The following is a 13845-nucleotide window of genomic DNA, read 5'->3' on the forward strand; positions in this document are numbered from 1 at the left end:
GCACACTTCTTCCACTGTGGCTACAATGCCTCCTTGCCTCCTTTCGACGACCCCAAGGGCCAAAAAGCCTTCAGGATCACCCTGAACCAATACGCAGCTTCCGGTACGTGGTGACGCACTTCCGGTGTTGGACTCCATCTTGGCACACCTAGGAAGTCCCACACACATGCAGTACACCCATACATTAGGAGACGAAGGTGGACTGCACTAAATGTGAGTGTATTGATATATTATAAATAAAGGAGTTTTGCCTACTAATACTACACAATGGAGGATTTATTTTGTTGCTCACTGTGGTGGTGAGATGCATATTCCGCAGAATATCCTATCTGAGGGACCTGGAGATTGTTTTGGAGAGAATCTGCAGGTGGATTGATATCAGTCAGGATTGAAAAGGATCCAGGGTGATCCTGAAGGCTTTTTGGCCCCTTGGGGTCGCTGAAAGGAGGTGAGGAGGCATTGTAGCCACAGTGAAGAAGTGCGCTGACACTTTTCACAGATCTTTATACACCATTTGCACGTTGCATGTTTATATGAAACACCTATCAATTTATTTATGGACTATTAGAGCATCCAGTGTGTTTATATGTGATTTGGAGTGGCACTATCACGTGTTTTCATCCCCGCATTTATAGGGGTCTTTGTTATTGTTTTTTGTAGATATTTGTATAAGTCACCCAAGTGACCGTAGCGCAATAATTATTTGTCACTGTATTTTGTGTTCATTTATATTGTTGTGCTATCACTTTTATTAGTCACTTAGGTGACTGAGGCACATTGTTTTTTGGCACTGTATTGTGTGTTTATTTTTATACGCGTATTTGTATTTAATATTTATTTAAAGAAGCGCTACACAATCTTTATTAATATTAGAGGGCTATATTCAGAAACAAGTTTAGGGGGGAAAGTGGCAGCAGTAATTTGAGGTAGATTAGGTATGGCCAGGGCCAGGACAATTATTGAGTGAAACTGATGTGAGAGAAAAAAAACAAGATTACAGCTCAGGTTTTTGAAAAGGACAACCCCATACATCTGCTAAACCTAACTCCTTTATAAACTTGGTAAACAGAGATGGAGAGGAACAGCAAGGCTAAACCCCAGACTGGGGATCTGTCAACACTGGGATAACACATTGTTAAAGTGTATCTCTAGAAAATGTTTTATTGTTTTGGCTATAGCAACGGAGGGTTTGACCCTCTGCCAAGTTTTTATTGCTGTCCGTAGTGGCATTGGCAAGATTCACTTCTTTTTGTCCTGGTGACCATTGTCACCAAAACAAAGTGATAAGAAATCACAGTTGACACACAGAAGTGAGTGACATACAATTAACCTTGCATACAGTTTTAAATGCTTTGCTAAGGGCAAGAGACACGGGCAAGGGGTCATCAAATGAGGATAAGAAACCACAAGGAGGAAATAAAGTGATGTCTTGATTACCATGGAGCAGGGATATAACAACCAGTAAATGCAGCCCACTATAGCCTCATGTCACAGCATCAGCATGGGACTGAATCCTCTTCAGGTCACTGGAAAAAGAGGGCATGCCCCGCTATCCTTTCCAGGGTTTCTTAGGGTAAACCTTTGCATATGGGTCAATTCAATCCTTAAGCTTTCATTTTAGAGAAAGGGATTGGGAATTTGAAACTGACTATCCAGAGAAATATTAGGGAGAAAGAGATGGAAGTGTTCTTATACCTGAGCAGGCCTTTCTCTCACACTGTTCAGAGCACAACATTTAGTTCCTGGTAATTGAGCAACCTGGCAATTAATTTGTGTGGTGGAGCCCAAGGGGTACAGTAAAAAACAGTGCTTGTTCACAACAAAAGCCTCCAAAAAATATGGAGAGTCCAAACAGCATATTTAGTAGCTTTTCCAGAACAGCTTCTGGTTGCTTCCCCTCTGCCTTAACTGGAAGCCCCAGCACCCAGGTTGTAGACCCCTGAAGCCAGTTCTCGCACTTGCCAGTGCATAAATGGAGAGCAGGGATTGTGCTCTGAAGCTGGTACACATCAAAGGTCAATGACATGGTAACAGCTCATCCACCATGTGGGTAATACACATCTAACACATGGGAGTGGAGAGTCTTCATTTCCTGGCACAGCAAAGAAACAGAATCTCATTTCAGTTTTTGTAGTCAAGGTGGTCAGGCAAGTCTACAGTGTTATAGATTTTAGCAATGTAATCATAGGAAACTGTTTTTAGTGTCTTAGGCTGCAATGAGACTTTGAATTCTGCAGTAGGCCTGGTGTTCTGAACTTGTCCAGCTGTAACATGTCCATTACAGACAGAACAAAGCTTGGTGCTGCCATGTCATGCAGGGAAAGGTTACTAAAGGGTTAGTGACTAGTAGAAGTGAAAAAGCAGGTATAGAGAGGATAACTGTAATTGTTACGGGAGCTCTTAGTCATGCATCCTACTCATCTGTGTTCAAGTCACATCCCCCATTAGACTTTTATTTTGGTGATAGTGAGTCAAATGGTAAAATTTCTTTTGTTTCTGCAAATACCACCATTCGTGCAAAAATTGAAAGTTTTCATACACTTGCTATTTTTGATAATACTCAAAAGTGTACTTTTTATATTGACAGAATACAATGGTTTCTTCTACACATGCCCTGTAGCTGATAAGTACAAGAAAATTACATTTCAAAAGCTAATCCTGATTAAACCCAATATTGGCCTATCACTTCTGAATGGTTACTGGCTATCTTCCTTCTTAAAACCCAATGACAATAGTGTTGAGACACCCCCTCCCTATGTTTAAGTCCTGACAAATGGCCACATTTGGTTTTTGCTTCATATTCCCCATAATATTAAAGATAATGTAGAATATCTTTTATTTAAGTTTTCCTTGCATAGTCCTCTTCACTTTGTAACCACCCAGGCTGAAATACTTACCTTCAGCCCTTCTCTGGAGACCTTTTACTCACTAATAATTTTGTTTAGCTTTGTGTTCATTGTGTGCTCCATTAATTTTTTATGGATGGTGCTGGACCCTATGGGGGAAATTGACAAAGAGCAGTGAAGGCATAAAGCCATTGCCACCACAGCTGGCAGTGAAAGGGAGGAGGATAGCTGTTTACAAGGGTTAATATGGGCAGGGAAAGCAGAATGTTTTTTTTTTTTGTCTATACAGTATGAAGGCTCTTCCCAGGTAGTGTGTTCACTGCACAGCCAAAGAGAAGCACATGAGCTGTTTAACAGGTTACCAGCCAACAGTTCACATCCTATATGCCAGGGCCAATCTGGTGGGGATCTGTGGCAGTTTTCTATAATGAAAACTTGCGCAATGCATTTAACTAGGCACAGCACCTGTGTCAGTTTCTATAGAACCTTAGATAGATCTATCTGCTTTAAGTTGGTGAATGCCACTTGTGCCAGTTTCCTGCACTGATGATGCCTTTGTATAAATTAATAGGCCACATCTTGAGCATTCCATCCAGTTCTGATCACCAGTCTTCAGGAAAGATGTTCTTGAACTGGATAGATTCCAGAGAAGTTAATAAGGGGGCTGGAGGATATGTTATGCCAAAGAACTACAAAGATTAAACTTATTCTCCCTGGAGAATTGAGGCTTAAAAGGGGGTATAGTTTCAATATACTAATATTTTAACCTCCCTGGATGTATTCCTGAATGTAGCTTGGGGTAAAGTTTCAGCACCACATGCGGTAACCCCAAGCTACACTCGGGAATACCTTGCAGCGCTGCTCCGGGATCTCTTCTTCACTTACCTTGTCCTGCACTCTCGCGATGTCCCTCCTGCAGTACCCCCGGCCATCTCCTCCGCCTGATGCCGGCATCTGTCTTCTGGGTTCCGTTCCCTGCGATGTCAGGATGTACGGGGACGGAACGGCGGGAAATTTAAAAATGTGAAAAAGTGACATTCACTAAATACACTAAAATCGCATAGTAAAACATTACTGTATCAAACCATTTCACATAGATTTTGCCCCTAGTGCATTGTCCTGTGCCCTGCCTGCATTTTTACCATTCTTTCTGCCTGGAAACTGAGAAATGTCCATGGTGTTCAAAAAGCATCCCTTTAGGTCAAAAGTGGTTTTAGACCAGTTCGAAAACTACTTGCAGAATTGAGTGATGATTCATGGGAAAATTCATCATCGGACACTGAAAAAATTTTTTTACTTTGCTCAGTGATGGGCGAACTTGGCGCTAAATTTCAAATTTCAGTGTTTTTGGTTTGATTATATTATTGAATTAAATGTATTATTATTATATTATTATTTTTTATGATTATTTATTAAATTATAATTTATGATTTCATGGTTCAAATTTTAACATACCCAGAATGTTTACTAGACTCTTGTTTGGACAGATTTCAGTGAGTTTTTCCAAATAATTACAGGCCTACAATAAAAAAAAATACATATTTCCATGCAAAAAAAAGTACCGCTTTGAACACAGAAATACTGACATAATCAGACCACTAGGGAGGCTACTGGTGACTCTAGTGAACACAATGTATAGAGATATATTGTTATATCGGGGCTATTTATGAACAAATGCTGTGTATTGGCAAGCAGAGCGGCACTATGAAAGCTTTCGAAATGGAGATGGATGGGTGAATGAATAATTGAACCAGGTGATTACATCAGGACTATAAATGATAGCCTCTCTAGGAGTTGTCTTTAAACAGAGTTACACCTTTGTAATGGCCTAGTGAAAGAAAGAGAAGACACAAACTACTAAGGGAAAATCTCACAAAAGATGTCTCCAAGAGTTCTATGAATCTGGTGCCACTAATACTAAAGTTTTTAAGTGAGCGTAATTGGCCTTTAGTTTTAGATTTTTCTATCAGTTAATCAAAGAATACTTTGAAGGAGGGATATGGCATGTATTTACTGTAAATAGTGAAGATACAACAGTCAGATCAACATTTTGGGGTAAAAAAAATTTAGCATTTTGATTTCACATATACAGTTAAACACTTAAAATCTAGAACTGCAGATATGCTGTGGTTACTGTCACCTATGGCAATAATAACATTTTGCTCATACAAGCCTCAGTGAAATAAAAATGCTTGAATTATGAATATTAACAACTGCTAAGATATTAGCATCATGTATTTGTGAAAAAATGGAGATAGAACTTTACACACCTGTAACATACGCTACAAGTAATATATTGCAAATGTACTATGTGTTTAAAGCTGTGTCTGTTAAACCACATTTAATGTACTAATGTGTGTAGATTTATTTTAACATACTGGGGTGGAGAAGCTGGGAAGTATGTAGAGGTAAAATGTTTCATCTGGCATGAAATAAAATATTAGCGTTTATGTTTTTATCCATTAAGATTTTTAAGTATACAACTTTTTTTTATATGGAAGCTTGAGATGTGGGAGCCATATTTGACATGGGTCAGATTAATCCTGAGGGTTAATTAGTTTCGGCAAATATTTTCCAATTTGCTGTTCTCTCTTTTCTCTCTTTTTTTTTTTCTGTTTTTTCTTTTCTCTCTTTTTTTTCTTCTCTCTTTTTTTCTTCTCTCTTTTTTTTTTTGGCCCTCTCATATTTTTGTTCTTTAAGCAAAATTAGGCGCATTACTTTCCAGAAAAAAATATCTAGAAATCGGTGGCTGTTCCAAAGGCTACACAGACATTTTACAAGTTTACAGTATGTATAGAGGATTTTAGAGGTAATACTTACAGGAGATAAGAACTGGCATATGACATCAGTTAAAGCTGTGTTTTAGCTGTTACAGCTGGCAATAACTGTAGATTTACCCTTAATGTAGCAAACAATGCATAGATGATTTATGTTTTTGTCATGCCGCATTCATTTTAGGTATAATCATAGGGTTTATTTTTATAGGTTTAGCTAGACTTTCTTGACACAGAATGCAATTGGAGGAAACAATCTTGTAACACAAACTGTTTATACCATATCTGTTTTTAATTCATAAATAAGGTCTCGATGGGGTCATTTTATTACTGGGGAAATCCATCTGTGCTAAGCTTACTGTCATACAATAATAGAACATTGATAGAAGATGCTGGATAAAATAATAGAACATGGAGATAACATGCTAAAAAGGAAGGTCGTATTTCTGCGCTGCTTTTGTGAATGCCATCTAAATCCAACACTAATATTTTTGGTAGCTACCAGCAGTTAATTCCACCTGCTACCTTTTTATATTAAAAATAGTGAATACTTGTGAGCTATTATCAATGAGGCATTCAGTGGGTAGTATGAAATTATCTGCTGATTTAATGTGCTAGGTGCGCTGGCTCTTGCACAGACTCACTTGCTAGTGTATATACAATTTTATAAATATATAGTGCCGCGCTCCTATTTGCTTATATATATATATATCTTGATCCTTGGGGTATATGAATTAATATCTGAAACAATTCATAAATCACTGTGACTAGTGAATAAAAATAATCAATATTAAGTAATAAATAATAATAAATCACTAGTGAATCACTATAACTGGTGAATCAAATGAATAAAGATATGAATCAGCAACCTACATATATGTGACTGATAACAATCAATCCTTAATTAAATGTGACTATAAAATAATTAAATTCAAATCAACACAATTCTAAATCTGTGCCCCTCTGATCTGCTGTGATCACTCCATCACGACGTTGCATCGGAGAGGCTCGGTGATTCCAGTGCAGACAGAGGCAGACAGCATTACAGAGGCAGAGGCAGAGTATTACTGTATGTTATCAAGGCTGTCCTGGATCACATCAAAGCCGTGTAATACCGCAACTGGCAGCAACAAATTTCCTTTATACACAAGGATAAGGCACCATGGTCTTTTTTCTTCTCTCTCTCAATTGACCCACATTCCTTATGCTGGTGAAAGGAGGATTGGAGAAGGTGGTGACCCCAGGAGGGGAAGTAGGAGATTCCTAGAGAGCTGATCAGGAAGTCCATTTATGAGCAGCTGCACAAAGGGAAAGAGGAGAGCACAGGAGAATCCCTATAAATCCATATCTACCTTCTGGAACAGCTTATATAAGAGTATCATCCCATCAATCCTGGAAGGATTAAAAGCGTATTTGCCTGAATTTATTCAGGCAAATATTAAGGTGAGCGCATAGGGAGACCACTAAGCACTCGGCGAGAGGGAATAAGGAACCCACCTGCACACTGCACTTATTTGAAAGACTTTTTAATTGATTGTCTTTTATTTTATGTATTTGCACTTGCACTTATATGTATGCTTTTGCACTATATAGATGGAGTGATCACAGCAGATCAGAGGGGCACAGATTTAGAATTGTGTTGATTTGAATTTAATTATTTTATAGTCACATTTAATTAAGGATTGATTGTTATCAGTCACATATATGTAGGTTGCTGATTCATATCTTTATTCATTTGATTCACCAGTTATAGTGATTCACTAGTGATTTATTATTATTTATTACTTAATATTGATTATTTTTATTCACTAGTCACAGTGATTTATGAATTGTTTCAGATATTAATTCATATACCCCAAGGATCAAGATATATATATATATATATATATATATATAAGCAAATAGGAGCGCGGCACTATATATTTATAACATACCTTTTTATATTACTTGGTTAAAGATTTATCCACATTATTTTGTATTATTGTCCCATGTTAAAATGTGCCATGCTCTCCTGGCTGAGTTTCCTAATTCGTTTATCCTTCATGACAGTGAATCCGCTGGGGAGAGTGACACCATAATTTTGAATTGATCACCTTGGCTGTAGTTTTGTCTATTCAAAGTTTGGACTAAACTAAGCCCTTATGTACAAAAGTTGTATTTGAAGTCTGATATTTCTCCAATTTGAAAATCTTAGACTTCATCACTTTGAAAGCTCTTTTGCAACATGTGCTTCTTTTTAACAAATAGTTGACTTCTGGAATAGGTTCGTAAAATGGTTGTTTAACCTTGGGCCACCTAGGTTTTGTTACAGCTTTTAATATAGCATGACATAAAACCACTGACTTCTGTTTATTCTTTTACTGCCCTATCTCTCCATACTTCCATAATTCCCATCATTCATTGGAATCTACATTTGTATTAGAAAAGACCTCCAGTATTTGGTCTAAAGGACAAGAAATATACAGAGAGCAGAGCATGTTACCTAGAGCTACTCTGCATTCGAGCAGCACTATACTGCTTTCCCATAGCACCAGGCCTAGGGACCATTCTATGTGAGTATTAATCAAATATGAAGAGTTTTACATATGTGTTGTAGCATTTTCTGTATAATTTTTTACCAATATAACCAAATAAAAAAAATACAAAAATTATTAATGTATTGCTTTATATTTTCATCATCCTCAAAAAAACAAAAAACTGTTATTCATTTTGTGTATATACATGTCAAACACCTTTTTTATGAAGGGGTGTGCTATAGTCAAGAGGGGACTGGGAACATTGCTAACTGACTAATCAGCAGGCAAATAGCACAGGGAGTTTTCTGGCAGGCATATTTAGCAGATCAAAAAAGATCAAATAAGACCAATTTATTTTGGGGTTTACATGCACTTGTGTTTGAGGTTAGATACACTTTAAAGCCAAATTGGTATGTTCATATTTTATGACTAATGTAACAGCTTGGAGTTCATATCTGTGACTAATGTAACAGCTAGGAGTCTTTATGGTCAAAACTATGCTACTAGTGAAAGCATCAACTATGTTATATTTACTGGGAGTCACCGCTTGTAAAAATTGTGCTGAAATGTAAATGCTTTTTTATATAGGCAATTTCAACTTTACATACGTTTAAAAGGGACATTAAAGTTAATGGTTGTAATACAATCTTTCTGCAGGAAGATGTGTAATTTTGTCTAGGAAAAATTAAGATAGGTTAAGCACTTGGTCCAAATGACGTCTTTTTATCAAAGGAATAAATCTCAGGCCATGTAAACCTATGTATTAGACTTTTTTTAAACTAGGTCCGTTTCACAAGACAAATCCATTTCACGAGTAAAGGTCTAGAACTGAGACCAGTATACAATCAAGTCTCACCATCAATATACTAAAGGATTTTATACTGTATATCACATATATACTCACTTTATATCAGTGCTCAGGAACTAAAGAATACATAGTGCATTTATTAGTATCTGTTTCTTCCCCTTCCTCTGTTGCAAGAGAAAGGGGAAGGCTCACGGATGTAAACCCTACATTATTTACATCTGTGTTCACTGTGATTGGGTTCTTTGACCAATCACAATGATCCCAAGGTTATTATGTTCAAGGAAAATATTTTAAAAAGTAGCATTTTTGTCTAAACATGACTGAATGATGAAATCTGAGTTTTGCTTCATTCATTAACTACTTGCCCTCCAGAGGATTTGCCCCCCTTGCTGACCAGGCCATTTTTTGCGTTACGCCACTGCGTTACTTTAACTAAAAATGCTGCACCCAAATTTAATATTAATGTACTTTTTTTCCCCACAAATAGAGATTTATTTTGGTGGTATTTGATCACCTGTGCATTTTTTCACTATAAACAAAAAAAAACCTGACAATTTTGAGGAAATTTGTTTAACTTTTTGCTATTAAACATGTCCAGTAAAAATTTTTTTAAAAATCGAATTTAATCGTAAATGTAGGCCAACATGTATTCTGCTACAAGTTATAGTGTTTACAAATGGCGGTATCTGGAATTACTGGAATGTTTTTGTTTTTTTTTAACTAGTAATGGCGGCCATCAGCGACTTATAGCGGGCATTCTGACACTGGGGAGAACTGACTTGGTGTCACTGACATCCCCAGTGACACCAATACAGTGATCAGTGCTAACAAAAAGCACTGACACTGTACTAATGGCAATGGGCAGGAAGGGGTTAACATCTGAGGCGATCAAAGGGTTAACTGTGTGATGTGTGTGTCTTACTATGAGGCTGTATCTGTGCTTTCTACTGTACACACACTGCTTTGTATGGCTCTGCTATGCAGAGCCATACAAAGCAGTGTGCTGGAGCTAACGGGATAGAACTGTACTGTTTACATACAGTTATCTCCCCCGTCGGTAATACTCGGCGATCACCAGTTGCCGGCGAGTAACACTGACCGTCAAGGACCCGGTGATTGACAGCCGAGGCCGCGAATGGCCGTGTGGGTAGGGCATGCATGTACCCCCTACCAGGAAATGAAAAATCATGTGTATATATATGTGATTTTGTGCACCCTTGCCACCCTGTAGCAGTATTGCTGCTATTGGGGTGGCAGGAAAGTGGTTAAGTTCTGAGAAAAATTCCCGTGCAATTTCCTAGCAAAGTAAACAGTCAGTTTGCCTTTAGTAAACCAACCCCAATGTCTGTGATCTGAGCCATCATTGGATGGCTCAGTTCACAGGCATTAACAGGCTGATTGGCCACCCAATGGTGCTGTATTCAGTGCCATTTACCAACAGCACTGGGAAATTGGCTATCCACCACTTTTGCTGTTTTTAAACATAGTGGTAGTAAAGTGGTTAAAGTCTTAATATTATTGTAAAATAAACCAGATTCCTAGCACCAGAAAGCCAGTATGGTTCTTATGCTCTGCACACATGGTCATAGTTCTGAGTGAAGAGGCAATGTTAACTATATAATTCTAGTTTGTCATGCCCTCATCTGTGTGTGCATACCAATTAGCGGCAAACTAGTGTCCCAGTGGCCTATTTAAACTGGTCTGTCATTATGAGCAGTTGCTGAATGGTCTTCAGGTTGCTGGCTTGCCCTTGGATTTCACTTCTGCTCCTACTTCAACCTTCAACTCAGTTTACCTGATTATTCTGACCTCGGCCTGTTTACTGGACTTGTCTTTACCTGCTAATTCTGTACTGCTGTGTCCCACTGTTACTGACCTTGGCCTGCCTTCTGGACTTGCTCTGCCTAATGATTCAGTCCCTTGCTGCTCGTTCGTTGCTGTCTGCTTGCCGCCTGTCTCCTGGTCCTGCTTCTGTCTTCTCTTCTGGTGCCCAGCTACTCCTGCATCCTGTTCCAAGGACTGCAATTACTAGCTCTACCCACCTACAATGTGGATATCACCAGCCAGCTACCCCAGCACTTGTGCCACTTCTTGCCTTCACACTATGTCCACCTACAGGAGTGTTGGGCAGGAGATGCAAGAGAGCCCTCCACAACGTTCCAGTTTTCACCAGGTAAGTGATAATTATTCATTATAAGAGGTAAATGTAAATTTGAATTTTGAAATTTTGTTAATCTGATATGTATAGTTTATCCAAACACAAAAGCAAAAATGATATATTTATGCATGTACTGTATGTGGTAGCAGGATCGGTGTGCCTTATTGCCCAGCCACCACATATGTGTTAATATTTTGTTCTGGTATGTGCTCCATGTGCTCCCTTAGAACTGTCAACAGCCGCTTTTGGTCAACTACTGGTGATTAGGTGCTAGTAGGCAGGGCTTCCAGTGATGTCAGCACTGTGCAGTCAATCACAGTCCAGCAAAATTGGGAACTCCACCTACCAATTCCAGACATCAAAATTAATTTAGCCACCTAAATACCAAGCATTTTCACCACTTTCCTGCCCAGGCCAATTTTCAGCTTCCAGTGGTGTCGCAGTTTATAATTTTTTTTGTTAATTTCATCTGACAAAAACCAACATAGTAGACATTGCTACAAAAACATTTTCCAATACATATTTTCCACGTATCCCTTCCCTCATGTACCCAACTTTCCACCCCCACTTAAACCCCCCTGTTTCTACTCCCATTTTCCTTTTCTTCCTATTCTTCCTGTTCCTCTGTTCCTCCCTCTGACTTCCTCCTCCTCATATCTCTCCTCCTAGCTGTTTTTTCCCTACATTTTAAAAGATTATTCTTTCTTCACTTCATTTAGGACTCCTACCATTTCTACATATCTATTTGAAATTTTAAACTCATTCCATCTTTCCCATTTTTTGTTTAATTTCTCCACTTTATCCTCTTAAATATGGTATAGTTCCTCCATCCTATATAAGTAATCCACCCTATATATCTAGTCTTTTATTTTTGGTATCTCCTGGACCTGCCAGAATTTAGGTATTTTTTGCATTTATTAAGTGAAATATCATCATATTTTTATGTCAATGAAAACTCAGTATTGTAGAATAAACACTCAAGGATCCTTCGGAATACTTATCCCTACAATCTCCTGTGTTTGGTAGATTATTTTCTCCCAATACTCCCGTATTTTGGGGCAGTCCAACCATATATGTGCCATTGTTCCCTTGATCCCACACCCCCTCCAACATAAAGGTGAATTCTGTAATTGTTGCTTATGTGCCTCTTCAGGTGTAATATAGCATTTTGCTAAACATTTGTAATTCATTTCTACTACCTTCATATCTACAACCCCATGTGTTATTCTAAATAGTTTATTTTTTTGCTGTTCATTCAATGGTATTTCGAGCTTCATTTCCCACTTCTCCAAAAACGGTAGAGAAGTAGGTCCCAATATTGCAGTAAGAATCTTATTAATGTGGGAGATACCATGTTTTCATATTGTACTGAGCTAAACATTTGTTCAAATGGATTCAGATCCTCTCCTGTTATTAATGGCTGTGGGAGCGTTGCAGCAAAGGGACTTAATTGAAGATATCACCATTCATCTAACATAAAAAACAATTCCTTCTTATTTTTTAATTTCTGAAAGGAGCATATTTCACATTTTTTCATTATATATTTTAACTGCATTTCCATGTTTTATCCATTTACCAGAAACATTCTCTTTCCCTGGTGGGAAATTTGTTTCCACCTGCGGTATTAATGGTGAATTCTACTCCCATCCCATTTGTTTATAAATTACATCCCATACCCTAATTATATTCCGTGTAAAAGTGCTTGTGTTTTCAGCAAATATATGATACTGTTGTGGAAGCCTATCTAACTGTGTCTTACTTCTCCCGTGCATTATATATTATTATATTCAGTCAATTATTTGTGATATTAATACAAAATAATATCTCTCAAAATTCGGCACATTTAAGCTCCCATTTAAATTTTTTTTTTATGTTACTTTTTATTAACTTTTAAAGAGCTGACAACAAACAGTTGCATAGAATTGCAAAATAACAACCACAAGGCAATGAAAGAACAAAGAAACAGGCTCATCGATGAGAGGCATATAGGTACATACAATATCAGTGCATTAGCCATCATTTTCAGACAATTGAACAGGCAAATAGGAAACCGATCCCACGGTTTCCAAACTGCTTCAAAGATGGGGACAGAGTTAACATGCAAGGCTGTGAGGTACTCCATGCTTTTAATCTCTTCTATAACCTTCACCAATTCTGATCATGTAGAAGGCGTAGTAGAAAGCCAATGCATGGGAATGGTTCTCCTGGCCACTGTTAAAACATGGGAGGATAGTTTCCTGGCAAATTTGGAGAGGTCCAGAAATGGTAGGCCCAGCAAAAAGTGGATAGGCTCAAATGGAATAGGAGCCTGTAAAAGTAGCTGCAAAAGGTTAAGGACCTCTCTCCAGAAAAATATGGAAGAGAGTGTCAGTTTCCTCACCACATCGCCAGCAGACAGGAGAAACTCTCGGATTGCAAGCATGGCGAACCTCCGGGGTCTTATACCATAACATCAGTTTTTTATAAGTGTTTCCTTTATATACTACACAAATAGAAGATCTGGAGGCAGCCTCCCAAATCCTATTCCATTGATCCAAGGCAGTAGCACAGCGGAGGATATGGGGCCATTTGTGCATATAAAGATGTGTATCAATAGAAAGGGGACCGGTGTCTTGAGCAGCTTATAAGTAGAGCAAATCATGCCCCATTGGTATGGACCCTGAATGCAGATGCGTTCGAAGAGAGTAGGCTTTTCAAAGGTTAGAATCTCAGAAAAGGGTTTGCACTTACAGGGTCACTGGGT

The sequence above is a fragment of the Staurois parvus genome, unplaced genomic scaffold, assembly GCF_062004578.1.
Source record: "Staurois parvus isolate SC_StPar_1 unplaced genomic scaffold, SC_StPar_1.0 ptg000306l, whole genome shotgun sequence".
NCBI classification, from domain to species: Eukaryota; Metazoa; Chordata; class Amphibia; order Anura; family Ranidae; genus Staurois; species Staurois parvus.